Consider the following 11580-nt stretch of genomic DNA (forward strand, 5'->3'; position numbering starts at 1 on the left):
TGATGTAAACGTGCCAAGCAATGCAATTACAAGGAGCTACATCGTTACAGCTGAGGTTCTGCGCGTTAATGCACATAGCACCTATTAAACCTGATCTAAGGCTCTTCAGCCTCTCTAAGGTTTCCTTAAGATGGTTTCGTACACGTGCCTCATCTCCTCAGGCTTGAGAGTGCACGAGCAGGTGGCACAGACAAACTGGGGACTTTGGAGACTTTCTGAGTGGGTCCGAAAGCCTCTTACGGCATTACGCAGCCTGTCCTGCATCGTTGCCAGTGAAATGAGGCCAACGCACCCGCGCCGTGCGCATGCACGTATTTTCAGATCAAGCTGTTGCAAATCTGAAGCTTACCTGCCTGTGGAGAAAGAGAAGGAAAAGGTGCTCTGCGGTATGTTGCTCTTGGCACCGGGAGCCTTCCAGCTCGGCAGCATCACAGCAGCTTGGGGACCGGCTGTGCGGCCTCTTTGTACACATTGCTTGTCTCAGTCGCCCGCTCTTCCTGTCCTCTCGCTGGCGCCTTAGCCAGGAGTTGGGGCATTGCTGCTGTTTCCCTTTGCTCTCTCTTTGTGCTAAGCTCGTCAGGTGATACTAGGCTGAAGTTCATGCCTGTGGTCATGCGTCGTCTCTCCCGGATGCTGTCCTCGGGATGTGTTAACTGGCGAGATAGAACAGCAAGCGAGAGTAGACTGGGGTTTCGATGGGCTCAGCCCTCTGGCTGCTGCTGCCGTTCTCAGCCTTTCAGCGTCCTACACTTCTGCAGCCACCTAGAAGAGGCTGTTCTTGGCGGGCCTGGACTCACACCGATGTGCGCACTGACCCTTTTCTAAATGCTTCAGGTGCCTGGCTGTTCATCAGTGTATTCACCAGCTGTAGACACGATCCTAAGAGAGTAAAGCGGTGATTTGCTTTCAGGCAGCCGGTTGCGGCTATGTGAAGCGACGTGTTCAAGAAGCCCCAAAGGGCCCATTCTTGCAGTGAGTCCAGTGTGAAGTCACTGTTGAAAACAGCCAAATTAGTTGCAGCACATGAAAATTGCCCCAGCGTCAGGTCAAATGCGAGACGCTGAAACCTTTGGCTTTGGACGTTTGTGAGAGGTTCTGAGAGAACAGCTTGTAAAAGCAAGCGTGCTTGTGCGATTTGTGACCCCTCCAGCACTTGCCATGGTGCTGCAACTCCTCCTGAGAGAGCAGGGAGGCAGTCCTCCTGTCTCACCAGCGTCTTTTTGCAGCATGAAAGCGGAGGCTGGTAGGCTGGCCATGGACCGACACGCCTGGGAAAAAGCATGCTGAGCGGTCTTGGCCTTGTGCTGTATTTTGCTTGGGTCCTGATATACGTGCCGCCACGTACTTCACATGCTGTGTCCTGTGTCTTTGTTTAATGCCCGAGTGCCTGTGGCTGCCTCTGTGAAGAAGGTCGCGGACTCGCCAGGTAGTACGTCCTACCTCTGCAGCAGTGGTCAGCTGGTTGAGAAGTCAGGGGGGCCAGCAATGCGTATTGGGGGACATTTGAGTGATTCAGTATTTTTAATCTCATCTTACTTTGTTGCAGGGAACACCTGTTAGATATTTTTTCTTGTCTTCTCATGTAGAAGGAGAGTGGGTGTGGGCTGGGGAAGTCGGTTACCCTGGTGTGAATTGTAGAATCCAGGTGTGCGACATGACTGACTTTCTTGCGAGGACACTGTTAGTGCATTTCTTCTGGCTTCCTGTTGTTCTCAGATAGAATTGAAGTGTTCCTTTACTTAACTACAGCGAGTAAGTTACAGAGCTGGTAATAGTCAGTGTTATTCTAATGCATTTTATTCTACTTCTTGACTGCTTCATGACATTGTTTGGAACGGCTGCACAGGTAGCTGAGTTTAGCGCTCTGTGTTTGTTTTTGTTTTTCAGGAGGCTCTGAAAACTTGGCCATATTCAGTCATCACGATCCAGTGGATAACTCCTGCTTACTTCTGCGTTTGCTGTGCACTCCAAAGAGTTCACGTATTTCTCGAGTGGGCCAGCTCTGCAGTGATAAGATTACGTCTGGGGAGAAGGATAGAAAGGAGTACTTGCAGAAGAAGCTTAGTTTGCAAGCTGAGGACTTCACGGAGCATTTAGCAATAGTTGACATGGATGTGTGACTGTTGAAGTCAGGGTACTACCCGAACCTTCTCAGTAACAGCAGACACATCCTAAAGACTAGAGACTCCCAGCTTTTTGGGGTAGGGACAAGCAATAGTTCAGAAGCTGGGACATCTAATTTTATCAGAGGACACAGAAACGTCGCTGCCTCACAGAGCAGTCTTGAGAGTTACTCTGCCGCTGCTGCACCCTGACGTGATTGTAAGAATCTGCTTCAGCTTCTCGTGCTAGTGAATCCAGGCCTCTAATAAGGCAGGCAGGTGGGATCAAGGATAACGTAACACAAACAGCTTTAATGCTTATCTTGAGTCACACGTTGAACATAACCTTGTTCTTCTCTTTATTACTAGGATGGGTGAAGTGCCCTTGAGAGATCTTTGTTGTCAGACGTCTAGCAAATACAGTCACGGGTGCTTTGGAAAGGGAAATGGGTGAGAAGGTGCAATTGATTGTAACTATCCTTGCAAACTATTGCCCTTCTGGCTCTTACCACGTTTGTTCCATGACCTGTCAGCTTCAAAGTTCATGGAGGGAATGCAACCGTGCTGTTGAAAGACTACATTAATGTGGTTGCTTTAGTTTTGGTTCTGTTCAGTAGTGATCCTGTGAGGCCTCTGCGATGTAATTAAGGTTTTCAGGCTCAGCTGCTGCAGCATGGTGCTGAGGGACAGCTGGTAGGAAACACTCAGGACAGAGATTTGAATGGGACTAAGACAGTCATGAGTACAGCCCAAAAGCATGTGGTCAAGTTCAAGTGTGGCCCGTTCAACAAGTCATTACCACAGCCCTGTCAGTGTGTGGTCACTTAACCCTGCTGTCTGGTTTCCAGCTGACTTTGTAGTGTTTACACCTAAGACACCAGGGAAGTTGCAAAGCACTGCCAGCTCCTGTCCTGCTAGAAGCTCCGTCCCCATTTACTGCAGACGGCAGACTCCTAGTCTTGTGCAGCTGTACAGAAATTACATATCTCGGAAAATGTTCCCCATTTACATGGCTTTGTGCGAATGAGTTTCTGCCTCTGTGGTCTGAGTTGGCAGGCAGACCTGAGTAATGCCCACTCTGTGTGACTGGCCTTTGGCCAGCCATTCATAAAAACTCTGTTTCCTGAATGTGCGGCCACACGTTCCTTCAGCCTTACCAGCCTGCTCCGCTGGGGGCTCTAGCACAGCTGGGCACGTGCAGCAGTGAGTGAGCAGCACGAGAAAGCCGAGCTGAGGTAGGCCACCGGGTCTTGGCATACTCCTCTCCTGCAGCGGGAGATGGGAATGGAGGTGGTAGTTGTGACTATAGTAGGCATGATTTGAAGGCAGGGGCCCTTGGAAAGAGAACACTGAGCTCTGCGCTGAGCTAAGCTCCTCTTTCTTTAATGCTGTGCTGCCAGGGTTTCTCTCCTTCCCCGCAAACGGCCAGATGCCTTGAGTGAGCTTGTCTGCACCGAATCATCTGAGTCTGGAAAACAGATGGGAGTAGGGTTGACTTGTCACCTTGCCTTGTTTTTGTGAGATTTAATTGGCAGAGGTATCTTTTAGATGGGTAAGCCCCAATTCTTCCGCTTTCACAGTCCACTCACAGGGCCTGAAAAAGGGCCAGATGCATTTCTGTCCTTGTTGGCTGTATTTCAACGGCTCGAGGTTTGCACGGTGCATTGGAAGGCTGGTTTTGGTCTCATCCTGTCTCGCCCGTGTCTCCCCCCTCCGCATTGGATGCTACAGTGTGTGCTGCTTCTCTGCCAGTCGTGAGAGCTGTGAAAGCAAATTCCAGCTTGCTGTGAGGCAGACGACTGCAGTCATTGTGCAGGCCACATGTGGCAAGTCCAGGGTCTTTCTTTTTCTTTTTTTTTTTTTTCTTTTCTTCCCCAGTGCCTAGGGCTTGGTGTGCATCTCTGCAGACAGGGTGTGCGTGCCCCTCTTCCTACCGCAGTATGTCTGTGACTGCAGAGCCAAGCCTACACACAAGAGCTCTTTGTGCAGGCCTGGCTGAGTCACGCAAACAGATGACCCTGATGCCAAAAGGCGTTGCCTCTGTCCCTCTTTTCATTTAGCTCACGTCTCATGTACCTGTGCAGCATGGTTGGGTTGAATGACTTGAGGACAAAATACAATGAACATCAAATTGTTTTATTAGGAAGTCTGAACGCCTGTCTTTATAATCTAAGTGCTCAGGTCACATATTTCTGTATGTGAAGGTGGCTGGGAGATGCTTCAGCGGCTGTGAATAGGGGAGGCCTCCGCTGGAAAAGGGATATCCGTGGTTTGGGGGCGGCCGTGGTACAGGTGAGATTTCTGGTAGAGTGTGAGGGCAGGACGGCCTCTTGTTTCCACCACACTTTCTCAGCTGTAGCTCTTCCCTGGGAAGAGCGTGTCTGCTTGCGCTGGACCTCTCTTTCTCAGCGTTGCGGACAAAAGATGTTCTTTCTCCCTTTCTGGAAAACATTTTGGAAAAGCAAGCTGTATATTACGAGGCTAGGCTTAGGATGCTGTTAGGCTCGTTTGGCTTTGTTCGGTACGCAGCTGAGAGTATAGAAGCACATCTGCTCTTTGGCAAAGAAGCCTCACTGGGCACCGCTGTCGAAAAGCAGAGGTGCTTGCTTTGGAGGTTTCCTCTTCCTCCTTCTAGTTCTTAGGTAAGATTCCTCTTCACCCTCTCCTCCAGCTGAGTTCCAAGCAATAGTAAATGCTGGCAGCGTCAGAGCTGGCATGAGTGGCTTTGTTAAAGTGATCACGTACGCTGGGACTGGCTTGTGTTGCCTCCGTGTGCTTCAGAAGGGGCACAAAGAGGTGACGGTGGCGTTCCTTGGCAGCGCCAGTATGTTTGGCTTGCCCTGACTGGGTAGAGGGTGCAAGAGTGGGCTTTGGTAGCTGGAAAGGTCTGAGGAGGCCTGACGTAGCCTGCAGAGAGTGAGGGCGAGATGTTAGCAGAGGGCGGATGCCAGAGTTTGTTGGCAGAGGGAGTTTCAGCTTGCGTGTGACTTACAGGAGCAGACCTCAGAATGTCACAGGCTCACGGAACGGCTGGGGTTGGAAGGGACCTGTGCAGGCCATGTCGTGCAACCCCCTGCTAAAGCCGGTTTGCCTCGAGCGGGTTGCACAGGGTCGCGTCCAGGTGGGGTTTGAGTATCTCCAGGGAAGGAGGCTGCACAGCCTCTCTGGGCAGCCTGTGCCAGGGCTCCGACAGCCTCCAAGTGAAGGTGTTTTCCCTCACACTCGGATGGAATTTCCTGTGTTTCAGTTGGCGCCCGTCGCCCCTTGTCCTGACGCTGGGCACCACTGAAAAGAGCCTGGCCCCATCCTCTTGACACTTGCCCTAAAGATATTTATGTGCACTGAGGAGATGCCCTCTCACTCTTCCCCAGGCTACACAGGCCCAGCTCTGTCAGCCTGTCCTCGTAAGGGAGATAGTCCAGTGCCCTGATGGTCTTTGTAGGTATAAACCGTGCACCGCAATGTAAAAGGAGGTTGCTCTCCAAGGGGTTTCCAGTGCTGCTAAAACTTGGTACTTGTATCAAACTTGTATCAAATGTGATACACGTGTAACTACACTTGTATCAAATTGCCTGGCGTGGCTTGTACTTAGGAGCATTTTTGTCGAAGGCTGGCCATGATCAACTGCAATCACAAAGTTACCTTTTTCACAGGAGGAGAACCCAAAAATTTCTGGTTGTGGGGTTTAGCTTATCCCTCATTGTGGCAACCTCCCTGCAGGTTTTACGTGGCCGGAGTCATTTCCCCGTCTAGGCTTCTCCGATGTGGAGGGAGAGGCTTCAGCAGAGTCGGGCTGTTGATGTTCTCTGCTGCACCTTCCTCAGATTTCAGCACGTCTTTCTCAGTCAGTTCTCAATCCACCAGGCTGAACACAAAGTCTTTCTCTGAAACGTGAAGGTAGCAGAAATTTTGTTCAAATTCCCACTTGCTGCTGATCTGGATGTCTGGGGGTGAATTCAGGAGTTCCCTTACCACGTTTTCAAAGGGCTTAAAGACACGAGAGAGACATTTTGTTTGCTTTCTGCCCGCCCCCAGCCGCCCAGAGCCCCAGTGGGAGAGCGCGTTTTTCCGCCCCGCACCAAACCGGAGAGCGCTGAGGTGTGAGTGACTGCTTTCTGTCTGCTGTCACCTGACTGCTCAGCGCAGCCACAGCTGGGCCCAGCGCACTTTGCTGGTCCCAATTCCTTCCACCTCGGCAACGCCACTCAGCTCAGGTCGATGAGAATTTCAGGGTTTGATGTGAATGTACAAGAGCGCGTGCTTCTCAGAAAGGGATGCAGGTGTGTATCTTTGTTACCTTGTTTACTTGCCCTTGCAAACCATTCTTGGATCTTGGTAAGGGAGTCTGTCTCCAAAAGTTGGCTGATTTTATCCAGCACCTAGAAGACGTACGGGATAGTGACCATGAAAGAAGAGAAGCTGATTCGTGACAGTTTTTGCATGTGTTTCCATTTAGCCCTAGCTGTGTGAGTGTGGGCTTTATGGCCTAGCCCAAGGTGTCCCATCAGGTTTGCCACAGTGTGAGCAAAGGACGCCAGCCTGCAAAAGGTGATGTTGCATGAGCGCCGTGTACGCGGCACTTCAGAGACACCGCAAGGAAACGCTAAGAGTGTTTACTACGTGGAAAGCCCCTTGCATATGTCATGCCAGATTGACAGGCTGCTTTTTAGAGAACAAGTTTCAGCTGTGTCGTTCCACCAGTGATTGCCCATAGCAACTTCCAGGTAGGGGAGAGCAACTAAGGAGTAAATGCTAAATACGAAAGCCAGTAGTCTCCCCACGGGGGTGGTGGCGGTGGGAAATCTGGCCATTGAAGTCCCACACCATCCTCAAGAGAACTAAGAACGCATACTGTGATAGGAATCCATGTACGGTAGCCCTCGTGTCTTTACCTTTTTTTCCTGATCTGTGTCACCGAGGTCAGAACTCCCCTGGACGCGAGCACGGTCGCGCGAGCTGACGGATGGGGAGGAATGCTGGGTGAGAGGCGTGTCCTGGAGTCCCACTCTGTGTGCAGCTTGTGCAGAGGCTTGGAATCGTTTCTGCAGAAGCTTTTCCAAAAGAGAAAGCAACGTGTAAAGGAGTGGCTTGACCCCATTTCTGCAGCGCTTAAAGGCAGTGTGAAACGTAGGGCTAACACTAGTCCCCAGCAAGGGAGTGCAGCAGAAAACACATCTGAAACTGTCGCTCGCTTGGACAGGAACACCTGTAGGTTAACTGCATTAGGTTAACTGTTACAGCTTCTACTACACATTGCCGAGATTGCAGTACATATCTACGGCAAATGCGTAACGCTGGAGGAGAATGAGAGTGATGCCGGGTAACTACTGGTGGAAGTCAGGTGAGGAAGCCATTAAGCCTGCAGCTTGGGGCTAAAGAGTTATGGCAGCAGGAATCCTTTACTGGAATTTATGAGCACAGCTGCAAAGTTGGATCTGAACCTCAGTGTGTTGCTTCTAGAGAACGGTGTCAGCCCAAGTAGAACTGCTGGCAGTAAGTAATCTAAAGAAGCTTTGTGTGTGAGGGGAGGAGGCTTTCTCCTGGGCTTGCTTGTTGTATAGCATGATGTTTTCTCCCCGGCACTACCAAAGCAGAGTAGCGTTAAATATCTGAACACGATACGGTTATGGTTTAGCTGTCGTACTGTTGACACCGTCTCCCTTCCAAGCTCTCATGTTCTACACGTGGGATGCTGACATCCCTCTTTTTGGTTCTGCGCTGTCCTCCTTAGCAATTCGAGACCATCAAATTGTTGAGAAGTGAGGGAGAGTGTGCTGCAACAAAGAGCCATGTCTTTTTTTTTTCCTTTTTTTTTTCCCCATTACCTTTCCAGGCACAGTAGAGTTCTTCCCAAGCCTTTCAGGAACATCGGCACGTCCTTCTGGGTGTCCTCTTGGCAGGCTGCTGCTTACAGCACAGACCAGAGTGTTGTTTAATCCTGTGCAAGAAACCAAAGGATACAGTCTTTCCTACAATAAACTCGTGCAGTTAACTTGGCAGGTGATCTCCAAGGAGAGTCTGTGCTGGAAGGATGGAAAAGGGAGGTATCGGACCTGAAGTTTGTAGGCCCTGATACAGGGCTGATGGAACGGTGTGTAAACCCTGGGTAAACCTGGCATACTTGGGTAGGTGGCAGAGGGCCGTAAGCAGCCTGTTAGGGAGGACGGTGTGACCAGCCGCTACCTCAAGAGTAATGGTGCTCCAGGTACGACCTGGAGAGTGGGCAGGTGGGGGGAAGCCCACTCCCTGAGCGGTGCCAATCAGGAGAAAAGTGTCATTTGTCCGTGTGTCTTCAGAAGAGGCTTGTGGTTTTCAATGAGAGCCGCGGCATTTAATGAAGGATTGGAACCCTCCTTTCTTAGCCAGGCTCAAAGGGATTTCTTAACGAGCCGCTGTTTTTCTGGTGGAATACCAGTCCAACTGGGTTTCACATGGCAAAGCAGCAGTGCTGCGAAGTAGCTGGTGGAGGATTTTCAGCACCTTGATTCTGTTCACATACTAAGCCGAAAGCAGTGACAGCCGAAACAGTTACTTCTTGTCTTGGTGCAAGAGTAGTAGTTGCACCTTGTAAAGAGTTTAGTGCGGCTAAGCTGAGGTTATTGCTTGCTGAGGACAGGTAAGGCTGCTCAGTCAATTGAAATGAAGGCAGCAGCTTTCTCTGCGGAAATGCTCCTCTTAGAAATGGGAAACGGCAGCAGTGGGTATTTTGGAACAAAATGGTGGTTACGCTCACATTTCTCTCTGAGCGTGCCAGGGCAGTTGTCCTGGCTCTCTGTGTGGTCTCTCAGCAAGTCTTACCTGGTATGTGGCGGACCATCCGAGGATGGGGGATGTTCCTGGAGTGATGGTAGTAGTTTTCGCCTGAGCAGCTAAGCTGCGAGTCACGCTGGTTGTTCTTCCCCATGTCGTGGCTCAAGTGAGGTTCACACGTTGACTCAGAATCGGTCTTTGTTGTGTGAACTTGCTGGCCCTCGTGTGCAGCGTCTTTGTTCAGGGCAGGCTGGCTCTTCCGCCGGTGGGCTGAGGCCAAACGCTGGGGGTGAAGTGGAGAACAAGTGAGAACAGCAAAGGAGACATCCAGGCCTTCTTGGTTTCTGCCTTTCCTAAGGGTTGTGTGCGCAGGGAGGCAGCCTCCTCTTTATAACTCTTTATAGTTGCTATCTGTTGTAGAGTTTGGGTTGCGAGGTTGAATAACAGACTAGTAGCTGTTATTACCGTTATCCTGTGGGGTTTGTATCCCTTTCCGGTAGTAGCAGTCCCTAATGTTCCCAGTCGTCTTTGCCTCTGGCACTTGCCTGGCACACTCGGTACTGTAACGTCTAAGACTGGGAACATCCCAAGACAGTTGGTTTGTTGAAGGCACCTGGCAAATGTCACACGTGGGGGATGAGCTGATCTGATCTCTTCTGTGATGATCCAGGCTCTAGTTCAACAAATACTCGCTGAGGCACCTGGCTTGGGTGCAAGCGCATCCCCAGTGGAGTGATGGATCTTAGCGTACGGGGGGAGTGGCCCGTGAGCCAGCGAAACCCCCTGGGAGGGCAGAGACCTTCCAGGTGCCAGCAGCTCCCACGAGAGCAGCTGAAGAGGTGTGGGCAGAGCCAGGGGTCCTGGAAGCTGCTCCTCACTCCCACAACGTTCAGCCCTGGGGAGCGCTGCGACCGGGGCGGGCAAACAGGAGGCTTTGCAGGGTGGCCGTTTGGGTGGGAGGGCACCTCTTTCAGGGGGAGACATTGCGCTGGCCAAAGGTGAGAGACTTGAGGTACACACAAGCCAGCAACTGGGCATTGTTCTGTGGTCAATGCACAGGTCAAGGACCATGCAGTGGTGGAGCTAAAGATCCTTAGGGCAGCGAGGAGGGTGCACAGCAAGCTCGCCCCCCTGGGATAGCTAACTGAAGTTTTCATGTGAGAGGGTTCTCTTCTTCACTAAAAACTTTCATGGATTTTCTTTGGGAATTGAAACTGTCTTGTGAAAGAGAAGTCTAGAATCTCACTAGTTATTTAGCAACCTCTTTGTATTATATACAATAATTCCTGGTACAATATGTTTGGGGGATTTTAGGGGTGTTATTCTACCCAAATAGCAACTTACGACATGCCTAATATTGAGATTGGTAAAATTAAATGACAACCAAGGATGTTTGGGTTTTACCCAGTATGGTGCACCAGAATGGTGCTACCAGCCGGCACTGTCATTTTTATATTGTAGATAAAATGACACCCCAAACGTTGATTATCATTGCAGCATGCCATAGCATAGCAGTCCACGAGCTTGTGGCCTTGAGGCACAACAATTTCAGGACATTGCACCTGCGGGTGACTGCTACTCATGTAACTTGTTGTTGGTTTTGTGGGTTTTGCAAGCCATCTTGGGCACAAGAGGAAGATAAAAACTGTGTCTCTGAGGTCAACAATAAATCAGATTTAGAGTTTCTCGTTGTGCTTTTAAGGCCTTTTGCAGAGGCATGGGGCACGCTCTCTGTCTTTGTGTCCTCACCAGGAGTGGGACTAGTGTCCGTAAGAGCTGGAGAAAAGGAGAAAATGGAAGAAGCACGGGCAGATATTTTTTATGCTTGGAGGGCAAAAAGAGGGGCACGTGTGTCGTGTGTGTCTCTTTGTCGTTACAGGTAATGTTTGGGTAACGTAGAGTCTGCGATGCTGTTGAACATTGTCAAGAGAAGGCGTCTGATAGCAGAAGCTCTAAGAAAGGGTTCAGGTAGCTGCTGGCTCCTGATGCCTAGGATGCCTATGGAGAGGTACTACTGCTGGTGCTACAAGATGATGACCTATCTAGAAGGAGAAAGGAAACGTGGATGGAGTCGGGTGAAGGGCGGTAGTGTTAGTTGCCAAAGTTGTGTGATCTGTGAGGTTTGGATACCGTAGGGTTCCCTCGTTCAGCTCAGCCTGTTGACTTCAGTGGAAGGTGAAAGGATGAGTATTATTAAGGCATCCGATTCTGCCAGTACTTCTGGCATTTTGCCTTGACACGCTTTCCTTTCCCCACAGCTGATCCCTGTTTTTTTCACTAGAGTGCTATAAAAATATTAAGGTGGTTTTTTCTCTTTTAAAAGGAGTAGCTCTTTTGGGTGTGTATTTTGTTGCCTTAAGAAAAGCATTTGCCAAGAGTTAGTTGGCGTTGAAACTGAACAAAGAAGCCATCTCGTGTAGCACTCCTGATTTACCTTAATCTCCCGATCCACATCGCAGAGGTCAGAACTCCCCTGGACGCGAGCATGGTCGTGCGAGCTGACGGATGGGGAGGAATGCTGGGTGAGAGGCGTGTCCTGGAGTCCCACTCCGTGTGCAGCTTGTGCAGAGGCTTGGTATCGTTTCTGCAGAAGCTTTTCCAAAAGAGAAAGCAACGTGTAAAGGAGTGGCTTGACCCCATTTCTGCAGCGCTTAAAGGCAGTGTGAAACGTAGGGCTAACACTAGTCCCCAGCAAGGGAGTGCAGCAGAAAACACATCTGAAACTGTC

General features: G+C 50.4%; 1 long non-coding RNA gene across 1 annotated transcript; it reads right to left on the reverse strand.

Moving 5' to 3' along the window:
• Positions 1–5872: 5872 nt before the first annotated feature.
• LOC129735284 (uncharacterized) lies at positions 5873–7077 on the reverse strand. The gene is made up of 3 exons (XR_008730708.1): positions 6995–7077; positions 6400–6481; positions 5873–5986 (listed from the first exon to the last, which is right to left on the reverse strand). It is a non-coding gene; the product is annotated as an uncharacterized LOC129735284 (long non-coding RNA).
• Positions 7078–11580: the final 4503 nt, after the last annotated feature.

This window comes from Falco cherrug, chromosome 1 (genome assembly GCF_023634085.1).
Source record: "Falco cherrug isolate bFalChe1 chromosome 1, bFalChe1.pri, whole genome shotgun sequence".
Taxonomy (NCBI): domain Eukaryota; kingdom Metazoa; phylum Chordata; class Aves; order Falconiformes; family Falconidae; genus Falco; species Falco cherrug.